At 45.5% G+C, this 14,257-nt stretch overlaps 1 protein-coding gene across 3 annotated transcripts in view; it reads left to right on the forward strand.

The window, feature by feature from the left end:
* The first annotated feature begins 224 nt into the window (after positions 1 to 224).
* C19H18orf25 (chromosome 19 C18orf25 homolog) overlaps positions 225 to 14,257 on the forward strand; it is a 98,760-nt gene continuing 84,727 nt past the window's right edge. For 2 of the 3 annotated variants that reach the window (XM_003914343.4, XM_003914342.5), the window contains exon 1: positions 528 to 951. The gene's annotated coding sequence lies outside the window, so the exon portion shown is untranslated. Of the gene's footprint in view, positions 333 to 527; positions 952 to 14,257 lie in introns of those variants that run through there. The other variant, XM_009192662.4, reaches the window with a different exon arrangement.

Below are 14,257 nucleotides of genomic sequence, written 5' to 3' on the forward strand. Positions count from 1 at the left end.
TCCCCTACCCTTCTAAGGGCTGACTGCAAATCGGAGGGCGACTGCAGAGGCGGAATTCGGGGCAGAGCGGAGTCTCCCCTGCGGGCCCCGTCCCACCAGCAGGTGGCGGTCGATCTGCAAGGCCTGCAAGGTGCCCGGGCAGAAACTTGAGCAGATGTTGGTGCCGCTGCCCAAGAAAACCTCAGCCTAGTCTCCCCGAGCTCAGCTGAGTCTCCGCGAGCCCAGCTGTCCGCATCCGCGAAAAAGCGGGGAGAGAAGGGCGCGGGCCCTCCGCTGGAGCGACTCAAAGATTCAGACACCGCGAGCTGCTTTCGGAAGGGCTTCAGGAGGGGGTGAGTACTGAGCAGCGCACAGAAACGGGAGCGCTGTCCTTTGTTGAAGGCATTGTCCTTGTCTTGCATTGAGTGGCTTTCACACACCCCGGGAAAGGCATTTCTGGAAGGAGACGGTCTCAACAGAAGGAGGGAGCGCGGGAAAGAAGCCCGGTGAGCTGGCGCCTTCACGCCCCGCGGTCTGCAGCGGGAGGAGCGCGGGTTCCATCGCGCCAGATGGCGCTGTCTGGCTTTTCTCGGGCCTCGGGCGCCAGTCTCCAGAGGTCCCCGGCGCAGCAGCCTCTCTAGCCGGCCGACGCAGGCTCTGTGTTTCCGGGCGGAAGTGAGGCGCCGAGCGGAACGGCCTCTGGTGACATTTTCTTGGGGGCGGCGCGGACGACTGAAGGGACTTGGTGGTAGAGGCTGCGGAGGCGGCGAGGTTCGCTTTGGTCCCGGCAGGGGCTCTGACCGCGACCCTCTCTGCTCGCCGCCGGCGCTTGTTCCGAGGAGGAGAAGGCGGCGGTGGCCGTCGCGTCCTGAGTCACCGCAGCGGGGAGAGTCCCAGCCGGGGGGTCGGTGCGTGCCCCGACGGGGCGCGCGCGGAGCGAGCGAGGAGGCACGGAGTCGCAGCGGAGCGCAGGTGAGGCGGGAAGGGGCGCAGGGCCGCGGCCTGGCTACTGGTCGAGTTGCGGAGCCCGGGCTGCGTCCCAGGGATGGGTCGGGGCGAGTCGGAGGGCTGCGGGCCGCGGTGAGGGCTCTGCGGCGTCCGGACGCTGGGATCCTGGCGGGCCCGGCTGGTGGGCGCCGGGAACTCGCAGCCTGGACTGGCGTCTGACGCGGGGGCATCGCACCGCTCCGACCTCCTTGCTCGTCAGCCGCTGGTGACCCTAGCGTCCTCCCGGCCCGGCGGAGTTGGCTACGGCACCTCAAGCCCCCAGACGCTGGGGCCGGGTCCAGGCAAGTCCTTTTCCGTGGGGTACTAAGGAGAGGTTGGAGGTGCCGCAGTCCCCGGGCTGCGGGGGGAAGCAGCTTCACGGCCTTGGAGTTGTCTTCACGCAACTTTTTGGCTCCTAGGCCCGCCTGGGAAGCAGTGGCGGCAACTTCGCCAGCTCCGCGAGCCGGGGGTCTGGCGCCGATACCTGCCCCTGCAGTGGAGAGCTCCAGGGCTGCGGCCGCAGTGGCCTTGGAGGAGGGAGAAAAGGCTTTTCTTAGGCTTGGCGCCGCCTGCCTCTCGGCGTTTCCACTACCTTCGGTCGGCAGGCGCCTCCGGTCAATAGGAGAGATGTGTCAGTCTCCAAAATTGACCGCTTCTGGGGAGTTCGTCAACTTTATTTCAAAAGCGGTGAGGATGTACACTGACGAACCCGGCTTAAAGACTATCGCCTTTACGCAAGCCATTCATTCTCACCTTTAAATTGTCCGCCTACCCCCCGCCTCCCTCCCGCCCCCCGCCCCCCGCCCCACTACATCCCCGGCAGCCCCCATCACAAAATTGATGCTGGCAGGTTGAAGTAGAGAACATCGGTACGAGCCCTCCCAGATAGATCCTTGAGCAGTTTCGGCTTGGATGGGTTTTTCGTTTTTTGCCTGACCTTTTGCTTTTTGAATCCTCCCACCCAGTAAAATTAAAATCCCACTGATGATACTTCGTCAAGGTTGGACTTCTTAATTACAAATACATCTGCCAATTTTGCTTAGGCTATTATTGTGTAGTATTGGGTACATGCTAACAGTTTGAATCACTCCCTTTCTTCTCTTGGGATATTTTAAGGATGGAAGCTATTAACTTTCTAATGTAGTTTTGCTGATCCTGGCAATCTAGATTGCTCCAGTAATCAGAGCATTGCCTTTTGGTTTAACAAGCATTTTTAGAGGCCTGCAATTGATAGTTACTACCTGATGTCCTGAGGAGTCACATCGCTATTTTATTTATTTATTTATTTATTTATTTATTTATTTATTTGAGACGGAGTCTGCTCTGTAGCCCAGGCTGGAGTTCAGTGGTGTGATCTCTGCTCACTGCAACCTCCGCCTCCCGGGTCCTGGTTCAAGCAATTATCCTGCCTCAGCCTCCCGAGTAGCTGGGATTACGGACACGAGCCACGCCCAGCTAATTTTTGTATTTTTAGTAGAGACGGGGTTTCACCACGTTGGCCAGGCTGCTCTTGAACTCCTGACCTCGTGATCCGCCCTCCTCAGCTTCCCAAAGTGCTGGAATTACAGGCGTGAGCCACCGCGCCCGGCCTGAATCAGATTTCTTAATGGGAAAAATTTTTTTTCTGACACATTTTTGGGAAATTTTTTTTTTCTGACACCTTTTTGTGAAAAATGGGATGGACTGGACATTGGAGCTGGAAACTTTCCCCATTGTTAGAATAAGTTCACAGTGTAGTTGTTACTTATTCACTTTATATTACTTTAACATGCATCTATTTGAGAGTAGCTGTCATAATCTTTGTTTTATGGTTATCATGATTAATTCAAAACCCATATAGTAAAGATAAATTCAGCTTTAGGTTCTAATTTAATGCAGTTCCTTTAGAACTGAAGGCTAATGCGTGTCCTTCAAAGGTTTCTTGCTCCTAATGTTAATAGTGACATTGGTACTTTCAGTCTTTTTATTGTATGACTAGTAAATTCTGTGCGCTTGTGTAGTTACTCATTATACAAGAAGTTGTTTTGTTGGGATTCCCAATCTTACGGCTTTTGTTGACACGTGCATGAACAGACTTGATAGATAGGCAGTTTCAGTATTCTTTTTAAAGTTTGGAATTCGTGTACACTAGAGACCCAAACCTTACTTTGGTAAATCATCTTAGATCTTCCTTATTTTCCTGCACGTAACTGAGGATGTGGCAATAACATGTATTCATGTTTACTGAATTGACAGTTCTTGAGAAAAACCTGTAAAAGGTGAAAAATGTTGTGTGTGTGTGCTTTTTTTTTTTTTTTTAAAGACACTCTTACTCTGTAACCCAGGCTGGAGTGCAGTGGCATGATCACAGCTCACTGCAGCTTCAACCTCCCAAGCTCAAGCAATCCTCCCACCTCAGCCTCCCAAGTAGCTGGGACCACAGGCTCATGCCATCACACTCAGCTCATTTTTTAATTTTTTTTTTTTTTGAGACAGTTTCACTCTTGTTGCCCAGTCTGGAGTGCAATGGCACGATCACGGCTCACTGCAATCTCCGCCTCCCGGGTTCAAGTGATTCTCCTGCCTCAGCCTACCAATTAGCTGGGATTACAGGCATGTGCCACCACGCCTGGCTAATTTTGTATTTTTAGTAGAGATGGGGTTTCTCCGTGTTGGTCAGGCTGGTCTTGAACTCCTGACCTTAGGCGATCTGCCCGCCTCGGCCTCCCAAAGTGCTGGGATTACAGGCGTGAGCCACCATGCCTGGCTAATTTTTAAATTTTTTGTAGAGATGGAGTCTCCCTATGTTGCCCAGACTTGTCTTGAACTCTTGGGCTCAGGCAGTCCTCCTGCCTTGGCCTCCCAAAGTTTTGGGATTACAGTTGTGAGCAACTGCACCCAGCCTAAATGTTGTATTTTCAATGTGTTCCTTTAAGGAATACTGATTTCGGTATCTTCTGTTATTTTAGGAAAGAGTTTGGGACCAAATAAAGTTTCTTGGGTTACTGTAATTCTGTAGGCAAAATGAAATACACGTGATAATTTGAATAAAAAGTTGTGAGACTATAAAAGGAGAGAGCTATATAGAAGGGGGATAGAAAATAGAGTGGATAAAATATTTGTGAGGGGCTGGGTGCAGTGGCTCACACCTCTAATCCCAGCATTTTGGGTGGCTGAGATAGGAGGATCAGTTGAGCTCAGGAGTTTGAGACTAGCCTGGGCAACACAGTGAGAGCCTCTTTCTCTCTCTTTCTTTCCTTTTTTTTTTTTGATGAAGTCTTGCTCTGTCGCCCAGGCTGGAGTGCAGTGGCGCAATCTTGGCTCACTGCAACCTCTGCCTCCTGGGTTCAAAGGATTCTCCCACCTCAGGCTCCCTAGTAGTTAAAACAGGCGACTGCCACCAGGCCCGACTAATTTTTGTTTTTTCAGTAGAGATGGGGTTTCACCATGTTGGCCAGGTTGGTCTCAAACTCTTGACCTCAAGTGATCGCCCGCCTCGGCCTCCCAAAGTGCTGGAATTACAGGTGTGAGCTACCACGCCCGGCTTTGAGAGCCCATTTCTATAAAAAATAAAAAAACTTAGCTGGGTGGGGTGGTGTGCATCTTTAGTCCCTGCTACTTGTGGGGCTGAGGTGGAAGGATCGCCCAGGAGGTTGAGGCTGCAGTGAGCTGTGACTGTGCCACTGCACTCCAGCCTGGGCAACAAAGTGAGACCTTGTCTCAAAATAATAATTCAGTTATGATAATAATAAAAACCTCTTTAGTCTCACAACACTAATTTATTGAGTGTTTACTGTGTGCCAGCAGTGCTGTAGTTGCAGGAACTGTAGTGGTGAATAAGACCAACAAGGCCTCCTGGTGCTTAAGGAGCTTAGACATTTAAACCTGAGGTTTGAGTTGGATTTCCAGGTGAGCATGCCAGGCTAGGGCAGCCTAACCAAAGTCATGATTGTCAGTGCACTTGAATGGTTAAGTGGGGCCAGTGCCTTGAGTTTTCAAAAGGAATGGGTAGGGCAGATGGAGATAGGGCCAAGTTGCAAAGGTACCTTATTAGTCCGCTAATGGGTTGGGAATTTTCTTCTTTTTGGAGGAAAGAATTCCAGGTAGAATATGAAGAATGTGATAGGCATTCCTTTTATTTTTATTTTTATTTATTTATTTATTTTGAGACAGAGTCTCACTGCAGTGCCCAGGCTGGAGTGCAGTGGCACAATCTTTGCTCACTGCAACCTCTACCTCCTGGGTTCAGACGATTTTCCTGCCTCAGCCTCCTGAGTAGTTGGGATTACAGGCATGTGCCATCATGCCCGGTTAATTTTTGTATTTTAGTAGAGATAGGGTTTCACTATGTTGGCCAGGCTGGTCTCAAACTCCTGACCTCGGGTGATCCGCCTGCTTCGGCCTCCCAAAGTGCTGAGATTACAGGCGGGAGCCACCATGCCTGGCCCCGACATTCCTTTTTAAAGATTTTTCTGGGGCTGGGTGCAGTGGCTCATGCCTGTAACCCCAGCATGCTGGGAGGCCGAGGCTGGTGAATTGCTTGAGCCCAGGAGACTAGCCTGGGCAACATGGCAAAACCCTGTCTTTACAGAAAAATTAAAAGATTATCTGGGTGTGGTGGCATGCACCCGTAGTCTCAGCTACTCAGGAGGCTGAAATGGGAGCAGCAATTGAGCCCAGGAGTTGGTGGCTGCAGCGAGTGGTGATCACGCCACTGCGTGAGACTCTTTCTCAAAAAAAAGAACAAAAATATATTTTTTTATTATCCTTAAGTTGAGTGAATATAAATTTTTTTTTGAGATGGCATCTTGCTCTTTCACCCAGGCTGAAGTGCAGTGTCAGGATCTCGGCTTGCCACAACCTCCACCTCCTGGGTTCAAGTGATTCTCCTGACTCAGCCTCCCGAGTAGCTGGGATTACAGGCACGTGCCACCACACCCAGCTAATTTTTTATATTTTTGGTAGAGACGAAGTTTCACCCTGTTGGTCAGGCTGGTCTTGAACTGCTGACCTCAAGTGTTCCGCTCACCTTGGCCTCCCAAAGTGCTAGGATTACAGGGGTGAGCCACTGCGCCTGGCCCAGTGAATATAAATTTTATTGGTTTTATTTATTTTGGTTTGGTTTATTTATTTTGATTTCTTGGTCATGAGATTAAAGAAATCTGATATTTTTCTTTAGTTGTCAAATTCCGGTCTTGGTTTTGAGTTTGACTGTTGTCATGATACTTTTCTAAATCCTTTTAGCCTTTATCTTTGCTTGTACCTCCTTTCCTTACTTTTTCAGGACTCTTATGATTCCACTTAAAGAAGCAGTGTTTTCTGCTTCTGTGTGGGCAGCTTCTCTCAGCAGAAGTGGGATTGATGTTCAGTCAGTCAGTTTTCACACTCAGCCTACAGGGCCTTGTAAAAGTAAGGAGCAGGGTGAAACTAAAAAGTATCTTGCTTTTTTAAAGTTACCTTTTTTTTTTTTTTTTTTGAGACAGAGTTTCTCTGTTGTTGCCTATGCTGGAGTGCAATGGCGCAATCTCCGCTCACTGCAACCTCCGCCTCCCGGGTTCAAGTGATTCTCCTGCCTCAGCCTCCCAAGTAGCTGGGATTACAGGCATGGGCCACTACACCCGGCTAATTTTGTGTTTTTAGTAGAGACCAGGTTTCTCCATGTTGGTGGGGCTGATCTCAAACTCCCGACCTCAGGTGATCCACCTGCCTCGGCCTCCCAAAGTGCTGGGATTACTGGCGTCAGCCACCGTGCCTGGCCTATAGTTCTTTTCTATATTCCTGAACTGCTAGGAGAGGAAACTGTGTGATCTATGTATTATACAGATTGATCAGAACATATTTGTAGCAGCTGATAATAGTAAATGTGATTTTAAAATACTTTAAAGTAGCCAGTATAATTGAGATTTGATAAGTTGTTTGCTTAGTTGTTAGAATTTTTGGCTTTAATATACAGTGTTTTAAGTTTTGTTTCTGTTCTCTTTCATGTCTATTCAAAATAAGGGACCTCATTCCTCTTTGCTCAGACTCTGCCACTTAATAGGTAAATGGTATAAATTCCTAAATTATTAACTTTAAGTAATTTTAAAACCTACCTACGTGAGTATTTTCTAGTTAAGTGACAATTTAAAGTGGAAATCTATCAGCAGGGACTTAATGTTTTCTTTTTTTTTTTTTTTTTTTTTGAGACGGAGTCTGGCTCTGTCGCCCGGGCTGGAGTGCAGTGGCCGGATCTCAGCTCACTGCAAGCTCCGCCTCCCGGGTTCACGCCATTCTCCTGTCTCAGCCTCCCGAGTAGTTGGGACTACAGGCGCCCGCCCGCCACTGCGCCCGGCTAGTTTTTTGTATTTTTAGTAGAGACGGGGTTTCACCGTGTTAGCCAGGATGGTCTCGATCTCCTGACCTCGTGATCCGCCCGTCTCGGCCTCCCAAAGTGCTGGGATTACAGGCTTGAGCCACCGCGCCCGGCCAGCAGGGACTTAATGTATATGTGGTATTTATACCTGGTTAAATTAAAAACCCATTTACTGAACATTTACGTGCCAGGTGGTAATGGGCACATAAAATAAGCAGTTTGGGGCGGGGCACAGTGGCTCACGCCTGTAATCCCAGCACTTTGGGAGGCCGAGGTGGGCGGATCACCTGAAGTTGGGAGTTCGAGACCAGCCTGACCAACTTGGAGAAACCCCATCTCTACTAAAAATAAAAAATTAGCTGGGCATGGTGATGCATGCCTGTAATCCCAGCTACTCGGGAGGCTGAGGCAGGAGAATCTCTTGAACCTGGGAGATGGTTGCGGTGAGCCAGCATTGTGCCATTGCACTCCACCCTGGCCAACAAGAGGGAAACTGTCTCAAAAAGAAAAAAAAAAAAAAGCAATCTCTGCCCAGGGAACTCAACTAGTGAACCAGATGATTTCTAAGTTTCCTTCCTGCTCTAAAATGTGAAGAAGGGAAGGTAGATTGTAAGGGAAAAAAGTACTGCATAACAAAACAACTGTAGTATGGAACTGGTGTTTTCTTTTATAAATTCATTTTAAACAAGGTATTAGAAAATAGCATTTTTCTTAGTATCTCTAAGCTTGAAAGGCTGGAAACTTAAATGCCATTTTTTGGGTAGGCATGGTGACTCACGCCTGTAATCCTAGCGCTTTGGGAAGCCAAGGCAGATGGATCATGAGGTCAGAAGTTCAAGACCAGCCTGGCCAACATGATAAAACCCTGTCTCTACTAAAAGTACAAAAATTAACTGGGTGTAGTGGTGCACGCCTGTAATCCCACCTGCTTGGGAGGCTGAGGCAGGAAAATTGCTTGAACCTGGGAGGCAGAGGTTGCAGTGAGCCGAGATCATGCCATTGCACTCCAGATCTGGGCGACAGAGCAAGATCGGGAGGTGTCGTTTTTTTGTAATGCCTGTTCATTTGTAAAATACGTTTTTTCTGTGCTTGTAATTCAAGTCCATGTATTCTGATTGTTGTTCAAAGAGAAACAACATTAAATTGTTAAAACTTACTTAGAGCAGCCATTCCTAAGAATGTATATAAACTAGAATTGTGCTTAGGTAGTCTAGAAATTAAGTTTATTTTTACTGATTGATTGATTGATTGAGATGGGGTCTTACTGTGTTGGCCAGGCTGGTCTCCAACTCCTGGGCTCAAGTGATCCTCCCATTTCGACCTTTCATAGTGCTAAGATTATAGATGTGAGCCACTGTGCCTGGCTGAAGGTAAGTTTTTATTAGCATAGTTAGCATTAGAGAAACAAAATACTGACCAAAGTGACCAGTAGAAGTTATTTTTTCACTGAGTTGACTGGTTTAAAAAAATGACCTTTACGATGATGTCTGGAGTCTGCATTTTGTTAGGTGCCTTATAATTAGAGAAAGGTATTGTCGGGGATAGGAAAGTTGGGTGTGGACTAAAACTTAAGGAAAACAGGATTATTTTTCTTTCTGTATTAAGAACAAAAACTTCATGTGGTTAAAATTTTAAGCAGTATTCTGTCTGCTTTAGTTTTAACCTAGCGTGGAAACATAGCTTATAGCTTATTCTTAAATCAACAATTTATTATCAAAGGTTTCTTACTATTTTTCTCACTGAAATCAACTGAGCACTTTGCAGTGAGCCTGCGGGTGTGTATAGTGGAGAGAGTTTTGGCAGCTTTTATCTTGGGACCTCAGTTCCTGGCATGTAGTGATCCATCTTTATGTGAATTGTCTTCTGAAGGACATAGAAAATGACTAGGGCAGAAATCTTGGAGAAAATTTAGAATCTTTGTTTTAGGGCCAGGCATGGTAGCTCACATCTGTAATCTCAGCACTTTGGGAGGCAGAGGTGGGAGGACAGCTTGAGCCCAGGAGTCTTAGACCAGCTGGGGCAACAAACTGAGACCCCGTCTCTATTAAAAAATTATTTTTACAAATTAAAAGAACCTCTGTTTTAAATTATTCTTGATTTACACTGATGGTGCTTTTGAGTACTTTAGCCACAGTGGTTTTTTTTTTTTTTTGAGTTTGGTAACTTCCTTGGCTTCTTACTTGATGCTAGTTTATTCACAGCCCTGGTGCAGGTCCAGGTACATGCCAGAAGTAGTAATATCTGCAATATGAAGTGATTTGAGCAGCCATTATCACTCTTGGCCTATTTATAGAGCTTATATCAGTGGAGAAAAGGTTGGCTGGCAAGCAAGCAAAGCTGATCTCTGGTGGTTGCAATCTCACAATTTATATTTAAGTTCTGGATAGGCCAAATTCAGCACATTATGGACAGATCCATTCAGCTGTATTAATATTAGTGTTCCCTTTCTCTACTCTAACTTTTTAGAACTCCAGTTTCCCAGTCAGCTTCACTGTTAAAGGAAAGAAAACCGAAAAACTTACCACACTAAAAAGGAATAATTCCTTAATGTCATATGATAGTGTTCAGATTTTTCTGTTATCTCATAAATGTGTCAGATCAAGAGCCAGATAAGTTCCCTGCATTATTTTGTAATCTGTAGGTTCGCCCTCTATTTCTTTTCCCTAGCAAATTATTAGTTACAAAAGAAGTTTTCCCAGTCTGGATTTAGCAGTTACATTCCTCTGGATTCCTGTGGTGGTGGTGGTAAATGTTTTTCTCTGACCCCTGGGTTTCTTGTTAATTGGTATTAGATTTAGAAGCTTGATCAGATTGTTTCTATAACATGTATTCTCTCTCTTGCTTCTTTTGCAGGGGATGAAGGGGAATACTTTATAGATGGTACTTGCATCTGTAGGTGCATAATACTTGGTCCCCTGTGATGTTAGTAGCTTTTGGCGATCATTGCCCAGTTCTGTTAATTAATTGCTCGTAATTCCTCACTCTGAATGGGGCATCCTCTCATCATACCCAGCTTGAGTCTTTTATGCTTGTTTATAGCTTCTTCAAACTTTTCTTTCTTTTGAGGAGTAAGGGAAGGGATAAGTTGCTGTGGAGAAAAGGGCTCTTTCTACTATATTGTATTTCTGTAAGTGTTTTTTATTTTAGTCCTAATCTTTGGTTCTTGCACTGTCTTCATTGTCTATGCTGCAACTTCTTGGTGGGAAAACTGACTCGAAATCCCAGCAAATAATTGAAAGAAGTCCTTCAAAACCAAATTTAAAAAAAATTTTTTTCTGAGACGGAGTCTTGCTCTGTCGCCCAGGCTAGAGTGCAGTGGCACGATCTCAGCTGACTGCAACTTCCGCCTCCCGGGTTCAAGCGATTCTCCTGCCTCAGCCTCCTGAGTTGCTAGAATTACAGATGTGTGCCACCACGCCTGGTTAATTTTTGTATTTTATTTTTGAGACAGAACCTCGCACTGTCACCCGGGATGCTGTGCATTGGCATGATCTCGGCTACTGGCAACCTCTGCCTCCTGGGTTCAAGCGATTATTCTGCCTCAGCCTCCTGAGTAGCTAGGATTACAGGTGCCCACCACCACACCCAGCTAATGTTTTTTGTATTTTTAGTAGAGACGGAGTTTCACTGTGTTGGCCAGGCTGGTCTTGAACTCCTGACCTCGTGATCTGCCTGCTTTGGCCTCTCAAAGTCCTGAGATAACAGGCGTAAGCCACTGCGTCCAGCAATTTTTGTATTTTTAATAGAGACGGGGTTTCAGCATATTGGCCAGGCTGGTCTCGAATTCCTGACCTTGTGATCTGCCTGCCTCGGCCTCCCAAAGTGCCGGGATGACAGGCATGAGCTACCGTGCCCGGCCTCAAAAACCAAAATTTATGGCCAGGGGTTGTGGCTCACACCTGTCATCTCAGCGCTTTGGGAGGCCAAGGTGGGCAGATGGCTTAAACACAGGAGTTCGAGACCAGCCTGGGCAACATGGTGAAACTCCATCTCTCCTAAGAATACACAAATTAACTGGGCATGGTGGCATGCGGCTGTAGTCCCAGCTACTCAGGAGGCTGAGGTGGGAGAATCACCTGAGCCTAGGAAGGTAAGGCTGCAGTGATCTGTGATTGTGCCACTACACTCCAGCCTGAGTGATGGAAGTGAGACCCTGTCATAACAGCAACAATAACAACAACAACAACAACAAAAGATTTAGGAAGATTAGTATTATGAATGCAATGGAGTCTCTTCCTAGAATTAAATGTGTGAGGTGAGGGGCCTTCATTTGAATTTTAGTAAGATATTGCTTTCTACCTCATTTTGTGATTATGTAGCTAAAGATATTTAGTTTCATAGTGCCTCATTCTTGCATATTTATGTATAGACACACAATCACTTTATATACAGTATTCTAAATGTAAGGAAACAGCTTTTTTAGGCTGTTAGCAGTTGAGTCAGTTTTTGTTTTAGGTTTTATGTAGAAAGAGAAAAGGGAAGTTTCTCTGTGAGAAATGTTGATTCTATGTAATGGAATATATTTTCATGTACAAATGAATAGTACTTTTAAGCAAACAAGTTGTTTTCATTAGTGGTCTTGGTTTAAAAGATTGAGTTCATCAATTCAACAAATATTTATCAGATATTGATTATGTGTTAGGAACTGTGAGTGAACTGATGCTGAGCATGATCCCTGTTTTCATGGGAGATTGCAGCATAGAGGGCTGAGGGGGTAAGTAAAAATATTTACGCATGTAATTTGTTTCTTTTCAATTGTGTTTCTCATAGTGTGCTGTTTATTATTCTCCTCCCTCATGTATAAAGTTAACTCTTAATTTCTTGGGCTTAAATTTCCTCTGATTGCTCCATGTGCGCGCGTGTGCCACAGTCGGAAAAATCAGGTAATAATTGTTAGGTGTTAATTTTCTTGGATGATTACTAGTATTGTGATTGTCTTCCACCATTGTCACAGCACTCTACTGTGCTAGCCAACTTGTCTAACTGAAATAACTTTTAAGTCTTTTTGTGACAATTGCTAAAGCCAGCAGGAAATAGGCACACAATACTGTTTGAAAGCCCTGCTTCATTCTAGTTTTATCTTCATGCGTTGCTATTTGTCTCTTGTTGTCCAGTCTGCATATTCCCTATCCTCAATTCTTGTTTTTATTTTAAAAACCAGGCAAGGCCAGGTGTGGTGCCTCATGCCTGTAATCCCAGTACTTTGTGAGGCCTAGGCGGGCAGATCACTTGAGGTCGGGAGTTGGAGACCAGCCTGGCCAACATGATGAAACCCCGACTCTACTAAAAATACAAAAATTAGCTGGGCGTGCTGGCATACGCTGGTAATCTCAACTACCCAGGAGACTGAGGAAGGAGAATCGCTTGAACCCAGGAGGCAAAGGTTGCTGTGAGCTGAGATCGTGCCACTGCACTGCATGCAGCCTGGGTGGCCAAGTGAGACCCTATCTCAAAGAATAAAAATAAAAAAACAGGCAAAACTTCGAAAATACCAAAAGTTGGGCATTTTGGACAGGGAGGGGGGCATTTTTCAGTGTTTAGGTGTAGAATAGGCAAACTTTCACAAAGAGCTAAGAGAGTTTTTATTTTATTATTTTTATTGATTTTAATTTTTTTTTTTCTTTTTTGAGACGGAGTCTTGCTTTGTTGCCCAAGCTGGAGTGTAGTGGCACAATCTTGGCTCACTGCAACCTCCACCTCCCGGGTTCAAGCAATTCTCCTGCCTCAGCCTCCTGAGTAGCTGAGATTACAGGTACATGCCACCACACCTGGATAATTTTTGTATTTTTAGTAGACACGGGGTTTCACCATGCTGGTCAGGCTGGTCTCGAACTCCCGATCTCAGGTGATTCGCCCACCTTGGCCTCCCAAAGTGCTGGGATTATAGGTGTGAGCCACTGCGCCTGGCCAGTAACTGCCTTAAAGGCAGAAATTTCTATTTTCTTGGAGTTAACTATGTTCTTATTGGTGGTCTCTTGACTTCGGTCTATTTAAAGTTTCATTCATATGAGAAGTGCCCAATTTCCTTGATTTTTGGTGCCAGGATGGTACATAATTTTTGAATAATAGATTCAGTAATAAACATACATGGTTTAATATTTAAACTGTAAGCCAGCTGACAGTTTTTGGATTTCAAGCTAAGCCTATTAAAAAATAACTTAAAAAATTTGTTTAGACTAAACTGCTGTGAGGCTAAACTGTAACTCCCTTGCTAAGTAACTCCCTCCCTCGCTTAATAACTCCCTCTCCCCTCCCTGTATGGCATAGTTTTTCTTTTATTGATTAACCATTTGGCATGCATTGAGCATAATTTTAAGTAAGCACAGTATGGAAATACACTATATGTTTTTCTTGAGATAAAATACTGAAGATAATAAAGGAATAGTGGTTGTGTGGTTTCTGTAAAATAACACAGTGGATGTTTTGTTTTTAGGGAAAGTTATCAAATCAACAGCACTTAAATTTTATATGAAGTAGCTTAGTATTTGTGATGGAAACAGTAGTTTATACTAATTAAGCTATAGATCTAAGCAAGGATATAATATACTGATTGCATTTCATGTGCATGTGCCTGTGGTTTTTTTTTTTTTTTGAGACAGAGTCTCACTCTGTTGCTTAGACTGGAGTGCAGTGGCGCAATCTTGGCTCACTGCAACCTTTGCCTCCCAGGTTCCAGCGATTCTTCTGCCTCAGCCTCCTGAATAGCTGGGACTACAGGCATATGCCACCATGCCCAGCTAATTTTTGTATTTGTAGTAGAGATGGGGTTTCACTATATTGGCCAGGCTGGTCTTAAACTCCTGACCTCGTGATCTAGCTGCCTTGGCCTCCCAAAGTGCTGGGATTACAGGTGTGAGCCACTGTGCCCAGCTATGGGCCTGCTTTTTTGAAAAAATAATTCATTTGTAAGCCTAGTATTATTATGTCTATTCGAAGGGCACATATTATTTTTATGATGCC

This window comes from Papio anubis, chromosome 19 (genome assembly GCF_008728515.1).
Source record: "Papio anubis isolate 15944 chromosome 19, Panubis1.0, whole genome shotgun sequence".
NCBI classification, from domain to species: domain Eukaryota; kingdom Metazoa; phylum Chordata; class Mammalia; order Primates; family Cercopithecidae; genus Papio; species Papio anubis.